This window comes from Ambystoma mexicanum, chromosome 11, assembly GCF_040938575.1.
Source record: "Ambystoma mexicanum isolate Mex_15411 chromosome 11, UKY_AmexF1_1, whole genome shotgun sequence".
Lineage (NCBI taxonomy): Eukaryota > Metazoa > Chordata > Amphibia > Caudata > Ambystomatidae > Ambystoma > Ambystoma mexicanum.
The window spans coordinates 163,493,862-163,509,633 of NC_090934.1; the positions used below are offsets into that span (position 1 = coordinate 163,493,862).

The following is a 15,772-nucleotide window of genomic DNA, read 5'->3' on the forward strand; positions in this document are numbered from 1 at the left end:
ATGCCGCTGTGACGTCATTGCTGCCTTGTGGGCAAGTGTTCCGCAAAATGATCTCAAAAAGTTGGCCACCCTACTGGCATGTGGTCCTTTCATGTTTTGTGTATGGGCCCCGATTATCTCGGGAACAGACCGGCCGGCCCCTAAACAGCGCATGCCACCGAAATGTTCGCGTTTTTTTTATTTTCAAACGTAGGCAGGTCTATCCTGCACTGGACCAAAAGTTCCAACGTTCATTGGTTTGTCATAAAATCGCATATGAACTTAGTTACCAAGTAACTGCCTGCGTCGCGAGACTGCCGTTATCTTTATCAACGGCCGTCCTCAATCTCGGAAGAACAGCCGTGTGCCTCAGTTCAACCAAAACAACTTGCTGCGGCTCCTGCCTTGACACTCTGTAGTGATCACGTGGAGTGGAACCAGGGCCCCCTACCCCTCCTGCCTCATGGACGTAACTGAGACAGGCGACTTACTGTAGACGTAATGGCCTGAACGTAACGTGCAGCTCACGTGACGAGGGGGTGAGGGGGGCCCAGCGTTGCTAGGGTCCGTTTCTCGGATGGGAAGTCCAGCCGGGAAGATACCAAAACAACTTCTGCATAGCAGCTGCTGCCTCCACGTTTGGTAGGTTGTGGGTGGCGACTGGCGAAATACCTACGGGTGCTCCTGCGGTTACGAGAGAGAGGTGCCGGTGGGAGTGTGCGTATAAAGAGAGGGTGACGTGGTGTTGAAAGATTTTGGATGATGCGGAGGGCGCCGACAATGTGAATTGGCCCGTTTACTTGACAACGGAAAACAGTTACCTCGGGCATGTTTTGTCGTGGGGATGTTGGCCGTTCTTCGTTTCTTTTCCTAGGGCACGAAGGTCCAGGCACACCACTAACGCCTGCTGGCTTACTTCAGAAAAAATATATAAACACATGTGTGTAACCAACGTTGTTTTGGGTGGTTAGACTTTTTTTTGTTTGAACGTGTTTATGAAGTGCCCCGTGTTGTTCGGTAGATGTTCCTCGTTCCTGTTTTTTTCACCGTAGTTTTACTTAAACACGTTTTATAAACTGACGACTCTAAGTCCAAGAATGCAAAGTTGGCGGGGCTGGGGGAGGGAGACTAGATGCTTATTATTATTTTTTTTTTATTTACTTGCATATAATCCTTTCAGATTTTTACAAGAACGTTCTCAACAGGAAATGTTCAAGATTAGAGAACGCAAGAAAAACGAGAAAGTCTTCTGTTCAAATATGTTCGACATACTAGGGGTCAGAGATGGTTTTGTCTTGTCCATAGCTATGCGCAAAGGTTTAGCCGTAGCTATTAACCATCTGGTTTTAGCTCATGTACACCATATTACTTAGTCGTTTACAAAAGAGGTTAGAAGCAGAGGACTAAAAAAGGCTTTCCTTTCCAGGTTAATTGCAGGACATCTCATCAAAAGGTGTTTAATCGTTTTCGTCTTTTGTGGATCTTTACAAAGTCTGCAGGTCTTTTCATCACTCGCTGTCCTTAATGCTAACATTTCCTGAGTAGGCAGTAGGTTGAGATGCGCTTTCATTAAAGGTTTACTCAGATATTTTGCATAGTATGCCATAGGTTCCTTGAGTTTGTTAAGTCATTGATAGGTGACTTAATAGTTAATTTGCAGCTGCTTTTGCATTAGTGTCAATCCAATCTTGACATTCCATTTTCGTCTTAATCCTGAGCGTGATTTGCAGCAGCTCCTCTTCTGTGCAAGCAGTCCCGCACAGTTTGTTCTTTTGGGCCTTGGCCCAGTCGTTTAGGAGGTGGTTGGTTCCTTTAGCAATTTCTTTGGCTATCATTCGGTAAATTGGTAGGCTTTCTGGGTGCTGGATTTTTGTAAACAGTTGCATGGTGCTTTGTTCCACAACTGCATTTAATGAGAGTAGGCCTAGTTCTCTTATCGCAGCGGGAGATGTTGAGTTATGAAGCCCTAGTACAGATCTCCAGATTAACCCTTCCAGCTTTGACCACAGTGAAGGCGGAATAGACGTTGTCGCATCCATCCCATAGGTCTTTCTTTCTTTAAATTAGAGTAGGCGTGGGCGGACCCACGCAGGCGCTTCCCCATCCAATTGGATGATGTGCACCTATCCACCATCCACCATTCAGCATTCAACCCACGTAAAACTCACAATTCCTCCCACCGCCCTGTCTGCCTCACAAAATCCAACAACACACTACTCCTCCTCCTGCCACTCACCCCGTCACCTCCCAACAAAGCCTTCCCACTCAACTCAGCCACACCCTGCGCAGACAATCGAACCCTCATCAATTCTCTCTCTACAGCATGTCTCTCACACCTAAACAGAAAATGTTCCACAGTCTCAGGCACTACACACACCGCACAGTCCCTCGACTCTCGCTTCCCCACTCTAAACAAACAGTCATTCAACCCCACATGCCCTATTCTCAATCGATTCAGCATCACCTCCTCCCCCCCTCCTCCATTCTAGACTTCCCGGATCCACCTTTACTGACACTTTCTCACGAATACCAAACATCCACCTACCTTTCACCCCACTCACCCACTTTTCCTGCCACTCATCCATGACCCGCCTCACCATCACTGCCTTCATCTCATCCACACTCAAAGGCAACCTTACATCAACCGCTTCCCTTCTCTTACCCTCACCCGCCGCCAGATCCACTAACTCATTTCCCAGAATGCCGCTATGACTGGGGACCCACGCCAACTCCAGATCCATCCCCCCACGCACACACCGATCAATCTTTCTCCTGATATCCAAAATCACATCCTTCCTATCACCATCCCCTGCCACAATCGCCTGCAACCCACTCAATGAATCTGAAAATACCACTACTTTCTCAAACCTCAACTCGCATACCCTTTCAATCGCCATTGCAATCGCCACCAACTCAGCCGTACAAATTGACACATCATCCGTCAGACGCCCCACTTTATACTCCCCAGTGCTTTCCAAATAATACGCCATTCCCACTCTTCCAGATACCGGATCCTTTGAACCATCCGTGAACACCCTACACCCTTCTTTCTCTGCCACATATGCCTGACCCAAAGCTTTGATCTCACCCCGCAATCCCCGCTTCTTTGACACCACACTCGTCAACTCCAAGCACACCTTTGGAGACCCCATCATCCACATCGAACACCTCACCAGATCCATTTCTGTCACAACCATCAACTCGCCCACACCCCACTGCACCCCCTTCTCCCACATGTGAAACCCCAAAGTGCCCCCTTTCCTCCTCCACCGATCCCCATAATAGTCAAACCTCCAATTATACCGCAAACATTCACGTACCGGATGAGCCACACTCTTCGCACTACACTTCACCCACCACCTCATATTCAACACATCCCTTCTCAATCCCAATGGCATCTTCCCCCACAAGTACCTGAACCGCATTCATTCATCCCATAGGTCAATGATGGGATGACTTTTGTCTTATAAAACTGGATAGCTGGCAATAAAGAAAATGTACCATACTTTCTGTCGACTGCTTGTATCTGGGCTGTTAGATTCTTAGTTTTTGCCCAGAGAGTCTGCTGCATTTTTGATGCTTTCTTGGTACTACCACTGCAGGTATTTTTTTTTTTTTTCCCGCTTTTTGAAAAATCAGAATTTTGGTTTTTGTTTTATTGATCTCCAGGTTATTGTCTTTGATGTATTGTGTAAGATTATCAAGTTGGCGCTGGAGACCAATCTGGGTATGATCCAATGGTATCGTCGTCTGCGTATAGAAGTCTAGGCACAGTCTCCTTCCCTATTTTAGGTGGGAAAGACCTGATCTTGGCTTGAGTGTCTTTGAAGTCGCACAGAAAAGATATAAAGAGAGCAGGTGCCAAGGGGCAACCTTGCTTCACTCCGCGTTGTGAAGGTATAGCTTTGGTGAGTAATCCTTGATGGTTTAGGCGAACACTTACATTGGTGTTGGAGTGTAGGGCGATTATAGGGTCCAGGATGGCTTCAGGATAGTTCCACGCCTTTAATTTGTCCCAGAGTTTTTGTCTGTTGACTCTACCAAAAGCTTGTGATAGGTCGACAAAGGCTCGGAAGACCCGCAGTGCTCCTGATAGAACTTTAGCCTTAATTATGTTTAATGGCATTATGTTGGCTCCCGTACTGGCATTCTTTTGAAATCCAGTTTGGAGCGGGTCAACGCTGGAGGAAGTGTGTGTCCATTTGTGAAAGTGACTCGGAGGTATCGTTGCAAAAACCTTTCCAATGATATCAAGGAGAGCTATGGGGCGATAATTAGAAAGGTCTTCTATGTTTCCCTTTTTAAATATCGGAACGATTACTGCTCGGGACCAGGTATCGGGGATTATTTTTCTTTCTTTACAGTCTTTGAAAATCATACCGATTAAAGTTGCCCAGTCGTCTGGATGTTGTTTTAAGTCGGTGTTTGCGAGGGCGTCTGGTCCCGGCGCTCTCAACAGCTTTAGCTTTTGTATGACTTTTTTTTTTTTCTCTCTTCTTGGTCCGCGAGGTCCACCCAGTTTCCGTCTGTTATGGGGCTGGTCAAGTTATTGATCTGTGTAGGGAGCTCAAAGTCAAGAAAAATGCGTGATCCAATTTACTTCTGAGACTGCATTGTTCATTTGGCTATTTGGGTGCTTGATTTATTAATAAGTGACCAGAACTCGTGAGATTTCTTGTTAGTGCTTTAAGCATATCTTCTGCGTCGGACTGGTATAAAACAGATCTGGTGTTTCTGAGCCATTGTTTGTATTTTCTTGTCTCCACATGGAAAATCTCCCACGCTGTTGTTGTATTCAGGGTGATTGCTTCTCTCTTTAGTTTCCTCAAACCTCCTCGTTTGGCTACCAAATTCACGCTGTAAGTGTGATTGTATTCAGGGGTGAGTTTGTGAGATCCCCTCGTGGGTTTTTTAAAGGCGAGTAGCAGCGGTATGTAACTTGCCCTGAAGGTTGCCTCTTGAGCGTCAATGTTTGACATTAAGATTTTGTATTTTCCAGGGAGCTTCCAGATGTCTGTGGTGGTCGTGCGCAGACGGGTTTGCTGAATGTTGGTCTTAATAGATGTTCTGTAAATTTGATGGGATTGGGCACTAGTGCTGCAGATAAGGTTCAGCAAATTGTGATCACTCTCCCTAGTTCTAATTACCTCGAAGGAGTTTATGCGATGCTGCACAGTTTTGGAGGTAAAGATATAGTCAAGTGTAGCCGATGATCTATCACGCTCCCACGTAGGTATCAAAGGTTGGTCGTTATTTATGATTGCTGCGTTAAGGAGGTTCCTGGATTTCATTAGGTTCGGCCATGCCAAACCTCTGACTTCCGTAAAGGTGAAGGGGAGTGATTTCGTGACAAGCGAGTTGGATTCCATACATTTAGCATTCATCGATCGTGTTAGCCACTGTGTCACAGAAGTTCGCTGTTGACGTTTTTTGGGGGTTCCAATAGACGTTGATGATGGCCAAGGAGTCAGCAGGGGATCTCTTCTTTTCATTTGGGGTTGCATGAGTCCACGTAGTAAGGACAGCCAAGAGTTCATAGCATTCTGCTATTTTCTTTATGATGGTTATACCTGATCCTAAACGGGTGGCTATCGGGAGGCCTGATGAAGGGCGGCCTAGCGGCCCTTTAGATGCAAGCGAGATTTCGATGGTAAAGCCGCCAAGGGCCGGTTTTTTCCAACAGCCAAGTTTCCTGTAGGCATAGAACATCATAAGCTCCCAAATCGTGACCGCAATGTTTAGTTAAGTGGACGTGGCCTCTGGTGTTCCATGAGGCTATGCTCAGGGCAGTTTTTGGATGATCATCGTAGTTTGGTCGGGGTAGCTGTAAGTCTGGAACAACACCCCCTGGTGGTTGCTATCTTTTAGGGCTGGAGGTCAGGACGTCTCGAATCCATGACCAACGACCCTTCTTTAATGTTTCCTCTGTACGGATTGTGGAGGGCTCTGAATTTTTTTTTTTTTTTACATACTGCAGCGTTCTTGTGTATTCGCGATGTCTGGAGTAAGGCGAATTCAAATGAGCCCGATGACTTCTAGAATTGTCGTAGTTTCTGTCATCTCTGATGCTTATTATTTAATTCTTGTAGAGCACCAAGTGCAGCGGCGTCTCCAGGAATCAAATTTAGATGATCAGAGGGGGCAACAGACAAAAGTAGGGGGGCTGCCTATAAAAGGGCAATGTGTATGCTTTCCCAAATTGACACGGGCAAAGTAGTCCAGTGGCTGGGGGAGGTAAACCTCGTCTATTTATACAGCAAGCAATTCTGTAGCATATAGCTTGATGTCAACGATCTTGTCTCATCCTACATCGATATTGAAAATATATATCTGTTAAGATGGATTTCTGAACTCTGACCTGGTGGGCATAGGTCCAGGAGGCCTGCCTGGTTTCTTGGAACAGGGTATTTATCCTTCTGGACAAGCCAGACCAAGGTAGCATTTGCGGCGGTCAAGACTTGGTCTCAGGAGGGGTGAGGGTGACTGAAAGACATCAATGAGCACACACAGTAAAGGACACTACAAATCACTCCCAGTCAGGTTTATATATTAAAAATAAATGTACATTTATCAAGGCCTTTAAACTCAAACACAAAGCAATTATCAACAGTAATACTTCAAACCAATCCAACTTACTATAACACATATATACAATTCCAAGTGGCCTAAAGGGTTAAAGCACAGAATGGGTCCACACTGAAAACAGACATTAGGCAGTTCCTCATCAATTAATTGCTAACTGAGAGGCAGTCCAATCCCTACGAAGAGTGGAGCCTAGTGCTGAAATGTACTTTCATATGACAAAAATGTTTAGACACAATGGATGCACAGAACACTTATATATTTCTGGCACACCATCACTGAAGCAGCGTCTGTGCCTACCAGATTGGGTAAAATAGCAATAATACAAAAGGGTTTTTATGAGCTGTATATCGGAATGTAGCTTTAATTTTGTTTTGTCATTTGAGTTTTTTAAGCACTATTTCTGATGCATGGGTGCACATCAGTGCGGCACATGGGCGAGTAGAGCCATGAAGGAACATGACCTGGTAGTTTAGTAATGGTTATTGGTTCATCTTTTTTCAGATATTGAACATTTTCCTGACGTACCTTCCTGCTAATAGTATGTCCCAAGAAGCAGTGAGCTTTTATTGGGCATCTTTGTGTAGCTCAGAATTATTCCATTATTTGTTTATAAATGGTGTCGGTCTTTTGGGGTGACTGCAGAAACGCATACCATTCAAATTTTGCATAAAAGGAGACGCCCATGTGATGGGAAGATTACTGTTTATTCTTGTGTTTATTTTATTTCTCATTGTATTGTTTATATTGTACAGTGGTGCTTTGCACCCTGGATGCTTTTTAGAGAAGAATCCACTGGCGACAGTGCAATCTCTCGTGCTATTGAACCTGAAACCTCTACAGCTAAGGAGCATTAAGTTTGATTTTCTCTGTCCGAGCACATTCCTTTGCCACACACATTTTATGCAGAGGGCCAGAGGATGGGGCTTCTCAGGCCTTATCTGGCTTGCGGGGCTTAGGTTTGACACCCTGGAACTATGGCATTGGTCTTCAAACTCTTTTATGCCAGGCCCCCACTTAAGGAAATACCTTTCTAGTTGCTGGATGGGCGGCAAACAAAGCTCTCCCGAGTCCACCTACCTATGGTCACTGGGGGTAACTGATTAGGTAGCATTCCAAGAGACCAAGTTCCCACAGTGTCATACATGCCTCTTAATTTTTTGTGTCTCTAAGGGCAGTGAAATGTAGGTTGGTTCATGAACTCCATATCGGGCATTTGATTTATTGGTAAAGTACAATCCGCCTTACAAGAGTGGACCGACCCAAATGAAGGAGAGATAAGTTCACTCATGTGTTTGCAGGGTTGGGGCAAAAGTCGGCTCCAGCAACTTCAAGTCCCAAGTTATTTAATTATGGAATTGTGTAGGGTGAGCACATCCCAACCAAATGGCATTAAAATGGTGGTGACTAAGGATGGTATTTACTGTGTAGTGCAGGAAGCTATCCCCTCACATTTTGTAAGTGACTACCACAGTTTCACCCTCTCTTACCCAATTCTTAACTCCATCTTTAATGTTTTCTCTTCCTCTTTTCCTTGCGCATGTTCTGACTCCCTTCTGCCTTGCTGGTCCTGACTGACTCCTCGTTTACTTCTCTCGTCATCCTACTTGCATTCTGATTTTTCTTTCTTGATCCCTCCGCTCTCCCAAGCAAATTATTTTTCTTAGCTTTGCTTCATGCACACTTCTGTGTTTGCTCTCGTTGTCCTTCACCAATCTCATTCTGCATCTCCTCTCCCTGCTGGTCCCTCCGATTTCCTTTGCCCCGTCCGTTGGTTCTCTAAATCTACCATTCTGTCTTTTGGCTTGCTAGCATTCTTGTCCTATTTCTTCTCTCTCTTCCTGGAGTTATCTGCTCCATCCTCCCCACCCAAAGTTTCTCTTTTCCTGTTCTATTCCTCACTCCCATATGCCTCTTTTTCTGTCTCTTCTCTTACTTTTCAGACTGTTTGGTCTACTTTTTGTCAATCCCATCATCTCTTTCAATCCTTTGTCTGCGTTCACTCCCTTTTGTTATTTCGCTTTCCTCCTTAGTCTCTCCTGCTCTCTCACTTCTGTCTCCCCTTGAAAGATAGCATTCTAATGCGCCAACTAGTAATTGTAAAAGGTTATGCCAGTATTGATTTTATAATTCGTGTCAGATTATGAATTTTTGTAAATGGTGGTAGGTTAGTTTAGATTCAATTATCATTGTGACAATATTGTGATGCCCGTTTTTATTTCCAATCAGTATCTATACTCTTGACACGTGTTTCATCATTTTGTTCTCAATAGCTTATCAGGAGAGATTTCAAACTTTTTTCTAGAATTGACAAACAAATGTACATTCTATTATATGGTTCTAAAAATGAATAAGTCAAAGGTCTAATCACTTGAAAAGAGGGGAGTGATTTTCTTTACCTCTAGGCTAAATCACCCATTGCTATATAATTCCTGGAGTCGTATTTCCTAGTGTTTACAATATGGTCCCAGTTTTATCTTGACCCTTCAGATGAGATGAACTTCAAACTTGAAAAATACAGACTATTCCCCAGAAGGGTAAGAACAGGAGAGAAAAGAGAAACAGTTTAGTTTTAGTGAATGGTGGGGGAGAATGGTCCAAACAGTGAGTTTTCTTGGTAAGAGACATTATTTAGAAGTACATTTTAGGCTTGCTTACCTTGTTAGTATTCTTATTTAGAGAAGTAAGGCTATGGTGAGCCTTAGTTGCTTCCTGTAAGAGGCACAGGGTCTAAGGGGAGAATCGCCCTGTTTAAAGCGCAGAAAAAATTCACATGCTGCTGCGCGTGGTCACGCGGCAGTGTCATGACGTCACCACGCCACACAATCGCGGCCATTTTGGTTGATGATAATAATTCCGTATTTAGATTAAGCTGTGCGTTTATTATCTCGTTTCGAAATTTGGGGACAATTATGCCTTTTATAGATTTGCAAGATAATTTTTTTTTATCAGAATGGTTTTGATGTGCAATAAAAAAGATGAAAAGAAATCCTGATATTTTTTAGATATAATAGCAGATTACTTTGATTTTTAAGAGGATATTTTATATTGCTAGGATAGTTATCTTCCTCATGAATAGGTTGGATTACATACAGGAACGAAAAACATATTTAAATAACATAAGCTGCTATGAGAAATTGTCAACTAATCCCCTACCGGAACTAGAAAAAGCAAAACATGGTTTGAACAAGGGCTACTACTAGAGTCCTTGCTCTCTCAGGTAAATTGGGATAGCAGAGATCGATGGAAGGGAAGATAACTGTTGGGTGTAGCTTGGTTATCATCTACTATAGGGGTGGTATATAGCAGTAGAAGGTCCTAAGTGACCCTTGGGTATTCCCACAAGAGCAGGGTCTTGAATTCCTTTCTGTACTGCAGGAGTAGATTTGATTGCCATTGGGATGGTGTTCCAGTGTATCTCATTTTCCACCGTGTGTATCGGTTTAGTGCGTCCCATCTGAGGGGATGTGTAACAGAAGAGGGGTGTGCTACAGTGAAGAGTGAGCAGGGAACATTTATCCCTGGGTGTGAATTAGTGAGCAGGACACCCCTGGTAAAAACAGAGGTGTTGAGTCACTTTGCCCCTGAACAGTAGAAATAAGTAACAGGAGAACCGCAGGACTTTTGGGACACTTGGCAAAGGTAGGAAGTCCTAAATCCGGAGAGCCTGTTTGGTCCCCAAAAGAAGTGATGAAAATGGATACTAGAGTGGCCTCAACGGGAGAACTTTCTTCTGGAGCTTTCTGAATGCCTTTTTGTTTGCAGTCCTTCATTTATGTTCCTGAGTTCATGGACTTAGTTTACCAGGAAAGCTGGTTAACAGCCATTCTGAACTAGTATCCATGCAATAGTCTTGTGCTTTACTTCTTTTCAATAAAACCCTTGAAGCTTATTCTGTTCTCAGTAGATGTGTGTTTCCACAGGCATGTGACAATAGTGATAGCGTGTTTTGATTCTTGTAACTTTCCTTTTGAAAAACAGCATATTTTGCTAGTCTTTGATTTGCATTACCTTGCCTCTTCTATGTTACATCACTTCAGCGTTATGGCATTTTGGAATATGAGAAACATGAATGAGTGCAAATGTTTATATGGTGCATATTCTAACACTGCCATCTCGGCGTTCTGATCGCCACAGTGGTTTGTGTGTCAGAGGCCTGTTGGTCCAAAGAGTGCAAGATGGATATAAGCGAAGAGTAAAGATTTTTACTTCTATTTCTACATGTAATCTTGGGAGCAAGTTCTTGATGAAGGGGCTTTGCTATTATTCCTGTCAGTACCAAACCCCCTTTAGTAAAAAATGTATAGCAAGAGAGCTTAGCTTTTAATAATAAAGGAGGTGTAGAATAAACTCTTATGTTAAATGGAATGTACCTTTGCATGCCTATGGGACCTCCCAGTCCTGATTTGTGTGATGGGTTGGTCCTTTTAGGTGGTTGGAACCATTTGAATTGTTGCGACTTCTGTTTTGCGCCACTTGGAGACACTGCATGCCTTCAGTCAGTGTTATGTCAAAACCAGTTTGATCATTTAGGATAATGAATGTCGTATTGAGGACATTGAGCGTTATAAGAATTATTGGATTATTGAAAGAAAATGAATTGAGATAACTGAACATTTTTCTCATTTTTGTTACGAGAATTTGTCCGCAACCCAAGTGTTCATTATTGGTAAGCTTGTCTGATGTATTCAGTCTGTTATTTTATGTCTAGATGATATCTACTGTTTTGTATTACATTGGTAATTAACTATAGATGTTTTATGTTTTTAACTAAGATGTAATCTTGTGTTCTAAATGAGAATGCTGGGATCGAAATAAGGCTTGGTTAAGCAGGAGCTAAATGCAGCTCCTGGCTATCTAGCATCACCCAGTAAGTAGGAGCTAACTGGACAACTAGGAGCTAGTGCATACTGCGTTGCGAATCGAACATCCACATAAGAGGTCAACTATAACCTACAATCTATTATATATATTTTCCATTATGGTTTAAATGGCTTCTAGGTATATCCTACATGTCCTTTTATACACATTCCCAAATATCCACAGTAAATGCCATAGATGGGGTTTCTATGGATCCCATTGTGCTTGGGAGTCAGAAGTAGCTGTTGGTGTCGCACCAAGCAGGCTTCCTAGGCTACAAGCAGGATCTAAATGGCTCTCGCATCCAGCAATTTCAAACCCTGCAATATGAATACGATTTATAATCTATCCCATGGACAATTTTCCTATATGTAAATTTCTCTATATGTAATATATGTAATTTCTCTATATTCCTATTGTGAGAATCCCATTTTTTAATATAAAATTAAACCACACACGCATTCGGCTTATTGCAGACCTTTTAAAATATGCCAATATCATCTGAAACCTTACTAACCATAAACCTCCTGCTACAGGCAAATAGGGGGAGAATCTGTTCTGCTAGGTATGGCTTTGACATGTAGGCCCTTGAGAGTGTCACCTCACTGTTTGAAATTGCTGGGAGCTATTTAGCGCCTGGATGTGGCTCAGACAAGCCTGATTAGCTTCATGGCAACAGTTACCAGGAACTTCTTTTCGCTCACCAGGCCAAATGGAGCAATAAAAATGGTATTAACTCTCTGAATTTTCATTAAGGGGTACATTAGTAAACCTCTGGAGGTTTGGGAGGATAGCTCGTGGGCAACGTGCTCGCCTTGAAAGCAGGACGGCACAGAGCAACACGGGTTCGATCCCTAGGTCCGTGCTTAGAAACCTCTGGGTGTTAAGCGCATTATAAATAACCCATCATATCATAGAAGACATGTAAACAATGAATGGTCGTATGTACTTAGCATGTAATACAGCTAAATTCAAATGCTATGTGTTAGTGTGAGGAAAAGTCCACAAGGTAACATCACAGAAAAAGAGGGGTCAGTAGAGAAGAAATTGTGGCAGTAAAGAGATTAATGGAGTAACAGATGCAGTGGCAGGGTTGTGATGTAGCAGTAAAGATGGGCAAAGACTAAAGATTGACGAACTGACAAAAGGGAAAGCAATTTAAAGAGAATGTCAAAAGTGGAGCCATGTAAAGCAACATGGTCAAAGACCAAGGATTCAGCAAACGGTGAGCAATACCATACAAGTTTGGGGAACACAGCAATGGAACGAGGAGTTCAAGGCGTGCATGACTGTTTGGAAAAATGCAAGTGTCCCCATCCTTCAGGAATTATGTTAGTGAGACTGTGCTTCAATAGCTCCTGGGTCACGATGAGTAGCTCATAGTCGGAGGAACTTCCTGCGGCACACAGGAGCTACTCACAGGTAGTACTTCAAGCTCCTGCTTCGTGAATTCCAATTTCAAACCCTGCACCTCTACTGGCGATTAGGAAACAAATGATTTTGGTTCAGTTTGGCCTAACCACGATCTGCCCTTGTTTATGCAATTCATTGCAGACCTGGGAGAAGTCTGTTTGGTGGAGCAACACTGTTGTATGTGCCCATCTGTTATAACATTTTTCTTGCGCTTTACTGCAAGATGTTTGAACCTGCATTTACACAAGTAAGATCCCTTGGGTGGCTTGGATCAAAGACCTCATGGCCGTCCCTGCCAATCAATGGTATTATGGTCCCAACACGAATGGTGCTAAGGGCACGTTCAGAATTATTCCCGCCAAGAATGGGTTTGTGAGGGAGACTTGATTAAGCCAAGTGATAGCACAGATTCTCGGTTAAGCAATCTGGATGTGATGGAGAATTACCTGCTTTCATTTAATGTGTCTTGTAAATGATCACTTACAGTCCTATTTAGATGGCCATTTTTGCTTCTGGAAACAACTGCGAGTAGAGGGCTGGTTAGGAATTCATCAGAATGAAGCCGCACATTTTATCCGGATGACGTAGAAACACTGCGTTTTGCCTTAATTATCAGTTTGAGGTTGGTCCTTTTGGGAGCTCGTTAACCACGGTTGCTAAAATGCTGTGTTCAAAATGGAATGTTGAACATAAAAATGTCGGTACCTTACTTCAACCAAGGATTTAACCCATATGTGTTTACCTTTGGGCTTTGATGCTTATAGGAAGCGAACAACTAACAAAAGCATGCATGTTAGTCTGTAGCATTACAATGCTCCGAGTTTCTGCTTGGAACTTTGAAAGCAGTAAGGCAGTCCTTCCTCTACAGCTGTAAGCACGCCTGCTCCTTTAAGATTCAATTCTGTGGTGAAAACTCGAGGTACAGCACGCTATGGGGCTGTACCCTCAGGGAATTTTCTTCTGTCTAGTGCACACTGTACTGAATTGTTTTCATCGTAACAACGTGTGCAGCTGATGGCTAATTGAACCACAGGGTTTAAATCCCCTCTGCAGAGGTGTCGGATACATGCTCCTTTGTACTTCCTATGTAAACGTGTATTTTACCTATGAGTAATCTGCTTCTAATGAAGCCTTGTTCCTGTAGAAGGGCCTCGCAAGGCAGTGTACTGCGGTGCAGCATTTAGTTTGACAGTGCACTGCAGTTAAATCGCCTACTTCGTTCCGCTGCCCACGCCTCGTTCATGATGAATAATCCTTTTACTCTGCTTAGCGGAAACATGCTCATTAGGAGTTTCACATCTTAGCCATTATTCCCAATTATAACCGGCTCTGTTTCTCATGAGAATTTTGCAGCTCTTTGTAATTTTGAATGGATCCATGTGTATAGCTTTCTTGTGTAGGTTCCAAGAAGACGAAGATCAGCCTGCTACAGCCACTCCTGCTACTGATGAAGTGTAGGGGAGTCGAAAAAGATGGCCCTGACCATGGGTGAAATCGAAGTTGTGATCACTCGTGGTAGCCTTGTCTTCAGGAGAACCTTGCCTCCGCGCTCCTCTGTCCACATCGCGATGCACAGATGTGCTGTGCTCAGGTTTTCTGTGGAAAGCATTCTGCATCAGTTCCACTCTTAAATAACACTGGCGTCATCTTTTTTTACAGGCACCTGGCATGTTGATGTGAAAAGTGTTAGTGTTTGGGAAGTAAGCAGCTATTTTCTAGAACAATTGTCATAATGATTATGATGTGGTCCCCTAGTGCCTTTAGACACAGCTCTTTGTGTCGTTATTACCCAAAACGAAAAACGGTACACACATGTAGCGCTGACCTCTCCATTCCTTTAATGTGGACATTTGATATTGTTAGCATGTTTATTTTCCCATATCCCTCCATCATGGTAGTTGTGGAGACTCTAAATAGACTTGGCAACAGCGTTGTAGATATAATGCAGTTTTTGTGTAGCGTAGCCCCTATGGCGCCCATAGGCACTTGTGCTGAGGGTCAGTTTTAGCACCGAGGGTGGGTGGATGCTTCTTTTGTTATGTCAGAATGTTCACAAAGTGCATTTGTGGTGCAGTGGGGGTATTTAGTTGAAGAGCCAGTTGTGGAAATCCTGCTTCTGCCGTCTTTGATGGCATTGCAATGGCTTGTCTTCATCATGTATACTTTTTCATCAGCATTGTAAATCCTCGTTGGTGTCTGACATCATCTTTCCATGTTGTGTGTGATGTGTGGGCAAAGGTTTTGTGGTTAGTGGAGGGTAGCTTACTGGAAATCCAAGCAGTCGGTGATAATTGTGCCAGAACGATCAAACGTCCCAGATGTAAAATTCACTGGGTAGGCAATGAGACTCTTCTTGCCTCGACTTTGAGAAATGTTGAGGTACGGTAGAAATGGTAGTGTGGTAGGGTTCGGATGTGTCAGATGGGCAGGGACTGGGCCAGAAATGTATCCAAGGAAATGACCAAAGCCAGTAGTGTAACAAACTCAACACTATATGCACGTTTCGCTTAATACACGATTATTGGTGCCTTGGTTTCCTTCTTGCTCTTGACACCCTGATCAATCTGTGATCTGTTCTGTCCTTTTAGTTGGTATCAATCTTGAGTATTCATCCTGCTGTATGAGCCACATTTACCATCCAATATTTGCTTTATTGAATGTGGGAACTGTCTGATTCCCATAGCAGATTTGAAGTAGGGTAGTAGTTTTTGACTTTATTCCTTGGGTATTCTGTCAACTTTGAACTTGATACTGACTTCTCAGTAAGTAGAGAGTAACCTAGGATTTTGGGTCCCTGCAGTACATTTGTATTTTCTTTCTTTTAAATAGTTCAGACCTAGCTAGGAGGCAATGAGTGGTTTTCAAGTAAAGTGGGGTAGCAGAGATCGGTTGAAGGGAAGATAACTGCTTGGTGTAGCTTGGTTATCATCTACTATAG

General features: G+C 43.3%; 1 protein-coding gene across 3 annotated transcripts in view; it reads left to right on the forward strand.

The window, feature by feature from the left end:
• The first annotated feature begins 468 nt into the window (after positions 1–468).
• MTFR1L (mitochondrial fission regulator 1 like) overlaps positions 469–15,772 on the forward strand; it is a 223,591-nt gene continuing 208,287 nt past the window's right edge. The window contains exon 1 of one of the 3 annotated variants that reach the window (XM_069622697.1): positions 469–621. The gene's annotated coding sequence lies outside the window, so the exon portion shown is untranslated. The other 2 variants (XM_069622699.1, XM_069622698.1) reach the window with 2 other exon arrangements.